The 12,889-nt window shown below is 38.3% G+C and overlaps 1 long non-coding RNA gene across 1 annotated transcript; it reads left to right on the forward strand.

Annotated features, from left to right (window-relative positions):
* The first annotated feature begins 384 nt into the window (after nucleotides 1–384).
* Nucleotides 385–5,527, forward strand: LOC308103446. Its single transcript, XR_013934740.1, has 6 exons — nucleotides 385–448; nucleotides 1,123–1,172; nucleotides 2,395–2,439; nucleotides 2,481–2,635; nucleotides 2,837–3,030; nucleotides 5,416–5,527. It is a non-coding gene; the product is annotated as an uncharacterized lncRNA (long non-coding RNA).
* The last annotated feature ends 7,362 nt before the right edge of the window (nucleotides 5,528–12,889 follow it).

Genomic DNA, 12,889 nt, shown 5'->3' on the forward strand with positions numbered 1-12,889 from the left:
TTGTGTCTACATGAAATTGTATTTGTATTTACAGTTATATTTCTTTTAGACTCTTCTTATTTTTCTATAATGTGTTTTATCTTGTTAGAACTTGTGCTAACTTGATGTGTCCTTATTTGTCATATATACATATATACATTTTATATATATATATATATATATATATATATATATATATATATATATATATATATATATATATATATATATATATATATAAATGTATGTATAAATGTATATATATATACTTAACTTACTTAACTTCTTTAATGAATCTCAATGAATATCAGTACATTGTACTCAAATCATTTGACGGCAGCCTCGCGTGACGTCACTTACGTAATGACGTCACGAACGTCATCTCCTCTTTCCAAAGTGGTTGTTGTTTTTCACGGCAGTGACCGCACTAAACCCATGCTGCTGGGAGCAGAATACCGTGCCGAAACTGGTAAGTTATTCTTTGGCTTAGAATCATATTTTCTCATTGCGTGTACCTTACTGATTAAATGCGTTTAGTGTTTGGTTGTTGTTGTTGTTTTAGTTTATGCATTTGTAGATTCAGCCATAAGCCAACGACGCTGCTGTTAGCTTAGCAGTTAGCTATCGCCAATCTGCAGACTGTACTATTAAACAACTGGGCTGACGATAAAAAGCGGTCTTTGTCAGTGAATACGTTGCCAATGTTTCCATGTCGATGGAAATATTTCCATGATGGTCATCATAACTCATTTTCAGTAATGGTAATAGTAATTTTATGTAACGTCGCCTCACCAGTGTTGCCAGATTTCGCGAGTGTAATAAGCAACCAGGTCTAAGAAAACAAGCTCAAAAGAAGCAACTATAGGCCACTTCAGACGTCGGCTATTTGAAAATAGCTGATCTACAAGCTCACAACTGCAATTAACCCACAACTACCATTATTTACTGGCAACTTAACTGGGAAAACTGAAAGACCTGGCCACACTGCGTACCACCAGACTAATGCTAAAATCGGTGCGGTGGAAAAGCTGCTTTAAAGGAGAGCCTGTTTAGAGTCCGACGTCTGTGATAAGCGTTGAATATTTTCTGTGGTGTTGTAAAAAGATTGCAGCCTGTCTAATTTGTTTATTCTCCTCTCTTCAGTTTGGAACCAGACCAGAAACAAGCTGTACAAGAAGAAAACGGTCACCGTGGTATGTCTATAATGTCTTCTTCTTAGTCAGACAATGGCTTGGAAGTGTAAACTTTGTGGTGCCAACTTTGAGAAAAGGGCTCAACTGCTGGAACACTACCGTTTGCATCATAGCAATATCTCCTCAGTCAGTCCATTGCCCTGTCTCTACAATGACTGTGTGTGCACATTTCAGTCAATAAATGCCTTGAAAATTCATTTATCCAGGTTACATACCCAGAAAGTTTTTCAAAGTTACAATCAGCTGGAAAGTGTCATTTGTCTGTGCAGTATGTAAATTCACACAACCTTTTAATGACACAACTCTTTTTAGTCATTTAAGGACACATTTAAAAAACAATGAAATGGTGGATTGTCCATTCAAAAATTGTAACTACCGTAGTAATGTCATCTAAATTGTGAAGTCTCTGATTTTAAGAGTGAAATGGTCTTGATAGAAACAGACTGCCAACTTAGTCAAAGCACATCTGATGTGATCTGAGGTTTATGGTCCAATAGCCGCAAGCAACTTGGATGCTACAAATGCTATGTTCATCTAAGTTGCAATACCCGATCCCTTCCTTGACAGCCCATTCATGCAACATAAAAGTCCTATCTGACTGTATTACACTACACTTCCAAACTCGAACACACAGAAAATTAATCGCTGCACTGAATGTATTAACAGAATAGCTTGCAACATGTCTATGGTATCTTTAATTAAACAAATACTTGACAGACAAAGAGGATAATCCAAGCTATCCATACAGGTGCAATATTGATGAGTTTATCGTCGTTTAAAATCGGACTAAAGGAGTTTTCGGTGTCATGAATGAGCTGTCAAGGAAGGGTATTGCAACTTAGATGCAGATAGTATTTGTAGTATCAAAGTTGCTTGCCGCTAGATCTCCAATACTTAAGGAACAGAATATTGTATATATGTTGTTTAATTGACAATGTCAAGAATTTGGAGATGTGCATATCCTAGTCATTGTCTTACTGCAGTACTTACTACCTTACTTATGTTATCATCACTGCACATACCTGTACATGATGAGCATATGACACTAGTCCCATATAGAAGCTTACCCTCTGCTATTAGCTCCGAGATGAGGTTCTATATGGGGCTAATGATACACAATCTTTGAATCTTGAGACATTAAAGATTGGTGCCTAAAATGGCGAACAAAGTATCTACTATTAGTAGTACAAAATATCTAACCTAAATCATACTTATGCCATAGGTCCAGTTGGATCAACTGTACCTACAGGATGACCGAAATATGTCCGTCTGTCCCAGATGAGTTTTTGAGCAAGAGGCCACTTTGAGGTCTGTGGGGCTAGTGCCGTTGCAGAGCCTACTACACCACCCATTCCTCTTCAGGAGAACCATGCTGCCCGGTTCTCATTCCACCGACCGCCACCCAGTAGCACGGTTACGCCCGCCACCCTTCCTTGAGCAACTGTCCACAAAACAATCCAGAAGTAATCAAATACATTTCATTCTCAGTCACTAAACATCCTATGCAGTAATTGGTTGTTGTGTTGTACAATTCATATCAGTCTATAATTTCCTCATTTGATGTGAGACATTGAGGCGTGGTCTCGATGTCAATTGTACAAGAACATGGTATGTTCAATAGGCTTTGTGTGAAAAAGGTAGTAACAGTTCATTTAAATTTTCAGGAACATCATGATCGTTGACGGTGTGATGGTCAATGGCAAGTTGGCTTCCAAATCACAGATCACAGTCCGCTTCACCGATTTTGAGGCGAATGTGAGGGCGATATGCGGCGGTTCTGGACACCACCGGACAGCAGGTGTCTTTCGTGCTAACTGATGCCATGGCACCAGTTAGTGTGACTCCGAAGGAACTCGAGGTAAGTTTGATCACGTTAAAGGTTTAATGACATTCACTTTTACACCACATTCAAAGTCTTTGTCCTGGTCCTTCAAAAGTGTACAAAAAGTTTTAAGTGAAAATTCCATTCCAGTGATCAATGGCAGGTGTTTTTCTCTCACATTTCTAAAGCCTTTTCAACTGCAATGAAAAAAGAAATCTTTGCCTGCGGGTGTCGCTGGTGAGGGATTTTGCCTGTCAATCATCGCCTCTGCTCCGCCCCCCCAAAGGAAAGGATAGGGGAGGGGAGGGGCGAGGAGGAGAGTGGGCGGGATTATTCGACAGTGACCTCACTGTCGAAGGGCCAAGCTCAGATTACTTTTCAGCCTAATTATTCAGAAAACCCCAGACCACAGAAAATCCACTGAATGTTTTAAGTTCAGGTTTTTTGGGTGTAATTGAGGTCATAAAACCCCAAATAAAACATTGAAAATAAAAAAAGTGAAAATGAATGTCATGATACCTTTAAAGTAATTGAAGTAAATGCCCTTTTTGTGCACTACTAGGCTACCTTTTTTATGCTAGTGTTCCAAATGCTTATCTGGACCGTCTAAAATCTCTCTAAAAACAAACATGAACCCTAGCATCCATATCATGAGGTAAACATTTGGCGAAAATAGCAGATCTACTAGCTCAAAACACACTACGATGCGCTGTGAGCTTAATAGCAGATCTACAATCTCAGAACACACTGCAATGCGATGTGAGCTTGTAGATTATGGGCATAAATATTTGGTGTTTCGTGAAAACAGGAGGGCGCCTAAGATTTCTTGAGTAATTAAGCACTATATTGTGATTGTAATCATTGCTATAGAGTGTTTATAGAGGAAGGCAGGTGCCAAACAAGTTTATGCTCTGCCAGAGCAGCAGTTTGAACAGCTGCATACTAAGAAGAGGAGGTTGAGGTAGCTGAACTGCACATTTTTACATAGACCCAGTTTGGAAACTTCACTTTGGTCGATTATTACTCCCTACTTCAATATTACCAACTGGTATTATGTTTTATATCAGTTTTTATCGTTGGATTAGTCACCTTTACAACGAGGGCTAGTGTTTGTAGTGCAACAGGGCTAGTGTTTGTAGTGCAACAGGGCTAGTGTTTGCTTACAAGTGAGAGATAGAGATGGCCAGTTAAGCACATTTGCTACTACGTGGCTGATATCTAGCCTATAGTGTTTTCAGATACCGTACATATTTTAGTGTGCAGATTAAGTTTAAAATGAGTGTTACTGTCTGGATCTCAACTTGAATGAGATTCAAAACTTCTGTAATTCAAATCAGCTGGGTTTGAAGAACGTGCAGCTATGAGAATCAAACAGGTGGATGTAATCAAGATTCATTTAAAGTTGATCTCTGTCATCACGCAGCATGTTTTCTTTTACAGGAAGTAATTAAGATTGACTTTTTAGGGACTTTTGATATGAAAATACACAAATGGTTTAAAATAAATAAATTTGCATCTATTGATAGGTATGCCCATATGATGACCACGGATATGCTCTAAAAGTGTGAAAAACATTACCGTTACAAGGCAACCTCACAACGCGTGGCGCACTGTGAGCTTGTAGATCTACTATTTTCAGTGCTTTCATTTTAGTACTTTTACTTTTGGTACTTTCAGTATATTTTGGTGCCAATACTTTTGTACTTTTACTCAAGTAACATTTGGAACACAGGCCTTTTACTTGCAACAGTATTTTTATATTTTGGTATTGCTACTTTCACTTATCTGAGTACTTCTTCCACCACTGCCAGAGGGAAACTGTTTTCTCACTACTGCCCAAAGGTCTTGCAAACGTACGGTGAATGCACGTCGGGTTGAGTTCAGTCCGCAGCCAGACGGGTAGAAAATTCGAGCAAAATATGACAAATCTGTCTCCCCTCCAGTCCTTATTTCAGCCCACGGTTCTTAAGGAGACACTGTATGTCACTGGATAGGCCTGGCTTACTCTATATACAATATGTCGTGCTGTACTTTGTTTGTAAACCTTATCATCATTCATGACAGTTTTTATTCTTGAAGTGAAAAGTATTTCCTGCCCAGGCATCTCCTTCTGACCCCCAGGTGTTAGATATTATCATTAGTCAATTATTTTTGTATACTGTATATATGTTCCTTGTCTGTCATTACAATAGACGCCCAATGAAGACCTAAAAGTGTCAAAACGTTGCGCAAATATTAACAGTAACCTTTTGGAGGATAAAAACAGTGTGCGGATGTTTTATCTTCTCCTTGATTTTCGCCTTGATGTCCAGCACCTGGCCCAAATACAGGCTGCACATGTGCACACAATCTTCTCTGTGAACTGTCCTGTGTATGTTAAAATGACACTGGAAATCTTGATTAAAATGTTTTGTTTTGCAGTCAAGATGTTTGGTATATATGATGTCCCAGGTGTTGTGGCAACTGCTCTGCCCAACTTCGCATCCGTTCTGATGCCATTCCTGCGGCTGAGATTCCTCCTCTCCAATTCAGGTAGGCCTACATACCGCACCGGATAGATATAGCCTATGTGTACATATTTAGATACTTATTTTTATTGATCTTTGTATCTCTTCCCCTTGCTCCCCCTTCTGCTTCCCTTTCTCTTTTTATGGAAATACACAATGAAGCTTGCAAAAAACAATTTCACCCCCTGTTTAACACCTTTAAACCTGTGATGTGACAATAAAGTTGATTCTGATTCAGGAGATGACAGCTGAGGCTTTCAGTCATGTTGCTCTTTGCTCTTTCCCAAAGGCTGGACCTCGAAGGCGACCGCCGCCACTTCATAGGCGAAATTCTGAATGCCAGAGAGGACTTTGAGTCATCAAGGCCTGGAGAAATGTGGGTGCTATGTTGAAGCTGCGAAGAGAGTGGGCCCACAAAGAGTGCACAGAGGGAGGGAAAATCTACAAATGTCACAATTGTAAGCTCCAGGCGCTGGGGAGGTGCAGTGGTAGTCTAGGTGTTGGAATCCTCTGTGGCGCATTCGGCCTGACTGAGCATAACAAGCAATCAACAATGTTGATTATAGCATTTCTAGTAGTATGTTGTTAGTATGATACTAATGTAGTATCACATTTAAAAGTTAAGATGTGACTATCATAAGAAATTACTTAACCTGGGCAGCAGTAAAAACACGTGAGTTTGCCCTGCTACTGTGGTGAGCTCAGAGATGAGAGGTACGAAGGTACTCGGGGGTCACTGATGGTTGCGGCAATTCCTGAGATATTAGGTACATGAATATTGCTGATGGCATTCAGATGGTCATATGAGGCATCTTACAATAATGTAAGCAAACAGCTACAACTAATCTTTAATAATGGGTCAGATAAAGGCGTGTCAGTGCTGACACATCTAAAACGAACATACCCATTATTTGCTGCGAGACAGTCCCTCTTAGCAGACCAAGAGATGGTAATTGTGACAGGTGATTGTCTTAATGCTGGGCACGTAGTGCTTGTGATTCCTGAAGGTACAAGATTAATGTTGATTATAGCTTTTCTAAAGTATCACATTTAAAAGTTAAGATGAGTCTAACATCTGGGCAGTAGAAACCACGCGACTTTGCCCTGCTACTGTGGTGGGCTCCGAGATGAGAGGTACGAAGGAACTCTCTGGTGTCACTGATGGTTACAGCTATCATTAATAATGGGTGTTTTGGATTCAGGCCTGTCAGTGCTGACACATCTAAATCTAACAGACCCACCTTGTGTTTCTTACAATACATAGCATGCCATATTATTTATTTGCCATATTTTTTAACCGGAACTGGAAAACAAAGTTGAAAATCAGCCTGGGGTTTCATATCCCTTTTAAATTGAGTGCTGTTTGCATATTGTCTATTGCCTGATGTGGCACTTCATGTTCTTCAGGAATCTGTAATGTTTGACTGGTAGAAGGAGATGGGGCTTGGGCATTTACAGTGGCTCACGTGATCTGTCGATACAGATGAAGGCTTTATAATTCCACCTGTAGATATCGGTTAGACAAAGTGACAGTGCTTTGAAATTAAAATAATCCATACAGTAACTCCATTACTTCCTCACAAGGTAATATGTACAGCCTGCTTTTTCAAAAAGACAGCAGCTTTTGAAGCTCCTACCCTTGCCAACTCAAACCCAATCAAACTATCAATGTTGGCAAATTACATTATTTAAAGGACAAATTCACCTATTTTCAACCAATCTTACTAAAAATGGTCTTCACTAATGCTCATCAACCAGTCACTCATAGCTGTGACAGGTTGACCTCTCACTGCCTGCTTATTTTTAACTATTGGATATGTCAATGTCTTGACCTATCCACTAGTGACTAGCCTATAACAAGACATCAATGAATCCCTTTGTCATAGGGACCAAGGTTTGATTTAATGCCATTATCCACAGAGATATGCAATGATGTTCATCACTTACAGTGCAAAGATGATACCCTACTTGAAAATGATATATATATCAATATGGCACATTTTTGTTGATTCCGTTCTATAATGCTATCTAAACTTTACCTAATCCATGAGTGGAAAACTTCTGCAGATCAGCTTCCACCAGATTTTTTTTTAGAGTAGCCAATTATTGTGACTATGTTTTGCACCCCATCTGTCGTCATTCTGTCTTTGTACAGCTAATCTCCAGCACTGTTGGATTCATTGACAGGAACTTGCTTCCCTTTCTACCACAAGACGACTTCAGTCGTCGTCGTACAGCAATAGCTGGCCTGATGGCAGTGAAACTGTGCACACACACTCACTGAATTCCAGAGCAGAACCTCTGGTCCCAATTTCTCACATGGGCCTTTTACAGCGCTACCAGGAGGCCGATTTTTGTGTTAATATTAAACTCATTAGAATATTTGTTATTCAATAGTTATTCAATTTCCAGCTAAAACGTTGATAAATATATGTACTTATTACTAATCCACCATACAACAACCCATAGACTAGTAATTATAGACTAATACAGTACTATGGTGTTGCTTGCATCTGGTTTTTGGCAAGCAACAACCTCTCACGACAGAGTATATTAATAATATATTGTGTTTTGTATACATTCCTTGTTCCTTGTAAGATGCTGTCTTTTTAATGTTTTGTGGTCTTTGTGTAGGCTATTGAGAGTTCAGTCTTATAATGTAGGCTAATTTGTTCTCTTTCATATAGCCTAATGTTATTGTGTGAAGACATAATGGTTCTGAATGCAACGGTTTTTATGCACTTTGTTCTGTGTGGCATGTTCTTTGAGCCACAGAGGTCACTGAGAGTTTTACCGTTGAAATATTGTCCTTTGCACTAGTTCATTCTTGTGGTGTCCTTTGCACAGAAAGTTATACCTCAAAATGGTTCCGTCTTGATATGTCTGTTATTAGCCTTGATATGTCTTATTAGCCTATCAATGCATTGTAACCTATTTTCGATGCACCTTTGAATGCATTCTATATGCTAAGTTGACAAGATGAATGCAAATGTGGGGGGGTTGGGGTGCAATAAATCTTGCAAATACAAATGGACTTCTTTTCTATATCATAGACTGTAAATCTGATTGATTTGGGGTGTTGTTACATGTTTAAACCTGCAGGGGTCATTGCAGATATGCTTGCATGGGCCCTTACAAAACTCGTGGCAATATTGTGTTCAGTCAGCTGTCATTCAACTATTCTAAATCAGTTTGGGATTTTTTAAAAATATTTCAATCAACTCAAACCATAACGTTGTTGTAATCAATCTATTTTACCAACAAGGAATTGACACAAACACACCAACGTCTGGTACATATGGTAAGTTATCACTTACATATAGGGCGCGTTCGAAAATACAGCACTGAGCGCACTGGCCAATACAAACTAATAAGCGAGTGTGCTCCGGTGCGTAATTTTCGAACGCACCCATAGTCTTCATCTTTGGTATGAAAACAATGTTAAACAGGTACGTGAATGAAGTATAATTGAAAAAAATTTGTTTAGTGCCGTTTTCTAGCAGTGTAACGAGGCATTAGAATCTCGAGACTCATATCAGGGCTTACATTTTAACATAGGACAGCGTCCTTTTTCGTTTTAATAACTCACGCCCTGTTAAATCAACTGAAAAACTGTGTTTATCATAGCAGACATGTGTACAGTGTACTTTGCTTGAAAATAATACATATGTCGGTAAAAAATTGATGATTAAAAGAATGAAAAGAGAGAAAACTGTACAATAAGGCTCGCCCCCCCCCCTTTAAATTAGGTAATTTTGGATATCTAAAATGACGTCATTTTGGATATCTAAAATGGTAGTTTGTCCTAGTAAGAACTGCATTGTAGATAGCTGAAAGAGTAGATCCTCCTAGTAAGAATTCTATTGCAGATATCCTGAATGTTGGTTATAGATATACAGAATGCAGTTACGGATATCCGAAACTAAAAGCCCAATACACATGAATGGGAAAAGTGACGTCATTCCTCCTAGGAAGAATGACGTTCCGGATATCTCAAATGACAGTTCCTCCTAGGAGGAATGTCATTATGAATATCCGAAACGTTAGTTTTGACTAGGAAGAACTAAATTATAGATATCCAGTCTAGCTAGTTCCTCCTAGGAGGAATGTCATTATGGATATCTGAAACGTTAGTTTTGACTAGGAAGAACTGAATAATAGATATCCAGTAGCTATTAAATGTTAAAACGGCTAGCCATACTATTTATGCTAGTAAGAATGTAGTTATAGATATCTTTAATAAGGATTTTGACTAGTCAAAATGCAGTTTTTACTAGTCAAAATGCAGTTTTGACTAGTCTAAATGTAATTACAGATATCTGCAATTACTTTATGACTAGTAAGAATACAGTTTTAACTAGGAGAAATGCTATTTGCGATATCACAAATATAATTCTAGATAGTCAATGGACACTTTTTATATTAAAATGGCGTAATATCTACCTGTCACCAGATATCTGTAATTGTATTGTTCCTAGTCATAATACTAATTGCAGATATCTGAAATTACATTTGTACTAGTAATAATATGAATTGTGGATATCCATAATTCCATTTGTACTAGTCAATATGTATTTATGGACATACTAAATGTAATTATGGAGGTCTGGAATGATTTTATAATTTCGGATATCTAAAATGGTAGTTTGTCCTAGTAAGAACTGCATTGTAGATATCTGAAAGAGTAGATCCTCCTAGTAAGAATTCTATTGCAGATATCCTGAATGTTGGTTATAGATATACAGAATGCAGTTACGGATATCCGAAACTAAAAGCCCAATACACATGAATGGGAAAAGTGACGTCATTCCTCCTAGGAAGAATGACGTTTCGGATATCTCAAATGACAGTTCCTCCTAGGAGAAATGTCATTATGGATATCCGAAACGTTAGTTTTGACTAGGAAGAACTGAATTATAGATATCTAGTATACATATCCAGTCTAGCTATTAAATGTTAAAACGGCCACTTATTTTTTTTTACGGATTTTAAGATATCTGAAATAGAATTTTGAATAGGAGAAATTCAAATATAGATATCTTGAAATACAATTTCTACTAGTAAGAATGTCATTATGGATATCTTTAATTATAATTATGACTAGTGAGAATACAGTTTTAACTAGGAGAAACGTGTTTTGGGATATCTAAAACATATATTACAGATAGGAGCATGATTAGATTAAATGTTAAAACGGCTTGCCATAGTCTGTCCTCCCTCACTGTGAGTTGTGTGTTTCATCTGAACTGAAGGTCAAGCTTTTATTGTCTCACATGAGGCTGCTAAGGGGCGGAGCCATGAGGCTGCTAAGGGGCGGAGCTTGACACACACACACACACACACACACACAGACACAGACACAGACACACATTACTATACCTTATTGCTGTCTTATTTGCATTTTAGTGTCTTGCCGGCCCACTTGGCACAGCACAGATAATCTACAAACACTTTAGTTGTGTCATTGTCTCCAAGTATCCCCCAATTTACACATTCTAGTATCTAGACTTGGTTGTCGTTGATCTACATCTGTGATTCTCAAACTCTCTAATTTCATTAGATTTGCATTAGACCACATAACTCCATTTGACAAGATGTTTATCTCTGGAACCCAAATCCAAGGGATATTTTTGTTATTAGTCATGATTCAGTCCAATATTGTCTGTCCATAACACATTTACAGTAGGCCTACTATAGGTATGCAAATTCAGAATAGTTCGCTTGTTGTATTTATTTGAATATATTGGAATGATTCAGATAAACTATTAATCATTTAGCTGGGGACCCCCTGGAACCCTGCTGAGAACCCCTAGGTCCCCAAACCCTACATTGAGATCCACTGATCTGGCAGATTAAGAACTAGAGACACCATGATCGATATACTGATATCTGATTGGTGCATCGCATGTGTTTGGTAGTTGAAGAAACTCAACATTTAAAACTACTGAAATGTCATTCATTAGTAAACACTGCCGCACTCTGTGTGCAGTGCAAAGGTAGTCTGGTAAACCCCTCCCTCTGGAAAACTCATTTCCATTTGTTTTCAGAATCAAATGCAAAATAGATTTCCGGAGGGAGGGGGGTTTACCAGGTTAGTGCAAAGGGTTTTGATCAGCCAAATCCTGAAAAAATATTTTCAGCATTATCGTCTCAACACCATAAAGAGTCTCCAGATCCCTGTCTGCAGATTTTCACTCTAATTAAAAAAAGTAAAACAAACTAGGAATCCTTTAGCTTAGGGTGTTTCATGGAGACCCCAGCAAACTGTGCTAACAACATGAACCTTGACAACCCTATTCTGGGCATGTCATAATAGGCAAACATCCACAGAAAATAGGCAACCTACAAGCTCACAATGTAATGCAATTCAACACTTTGTGAGCTTTTACATCAGCTAATTTCAGTCAAAGATTTGGTTAGGGGGGAAAGGGGGGAGGGGCAGTGACTACTTTAACCTGTTTTATACTTAGGCTATTTGAAAATAGTGTGGTACATTGTGAGTTTGTAGATCAGCTAGTTACCAAATTATTTTCTGAAAATGTGTTTAGATTAGTAGTAGACTAGTAGACTAACCATGTTTATCATCTAAACTGACCATTATATTGCACAAAATAATTTGATCACTTTGGAAATTAACTATTAACATCTTGAGGTTTGCTTTCTTTGGCGAAGACAAAACAGTCAGAATGTTGATGAAGACATTGAAACTTGTGTCTATGTAAATATCTCTGATGATGGCCAATCATCACTGTGTCTTTTGTTATGAGCCTTTCACATTGAAATAGCCCTGACTGCAGTTAACTGGAGGAGAGGTGGGAGGAGGTGTTTCTCCACTCCACAAAAGGGAGGTGTTACTGTTTATACTCCCACATCAACACACTGTCTAGTTTATTACAAATGCACTATATGTGCAGAAGGAGCGCATTCAGTGAGAGACTCATTACACCAAAATGTACCACTGGGAGCGACCGGAGGTCATTCCTACCTGTGGCCATTAAACATGGGGCATTTAATCGACTGGATTGCACAAATTATATTTAACCAGGGCACTTAGGCCCATAACAGAATACCAGACTATGCCACCCTGGGATTTTCACTCAGATAATACCTAAACATTCACAGTTTAGAATACCCAACATCAGGTTTAAAAGAGGAGCAGAGACGTGTATTTCCAGTTCAAATATATGCTATTTTATTTAGGCTCAGAGCAGGTGCTTTAATACCTCAATTATTTAAGCAAAAAATACGTAACCACATGGACCCTAGACTCCTACATTCATAGAAAATAGCCAATTATTTCTACAATTGCTACACATTTCTACAGAACCTGTGGATATCCATGTCATTCTGGGCATAAACAAAAGTTGAATATTTGAATGATATAGCAC

This window comes from Gymnoscopelus braueri (genome assembly GCF_963280865.1).
Source record: "Gymnoscopelus braueri genome assembly, chromosome: 16".
In the NCBI taxonomy this organism is placed as follows: Eukaryota; Metazoa; Chordata; class Actinopteri; order Myctophiformes; family Myctophidae; genus Gymnoscopelus; species Gymnoscopelus braueri.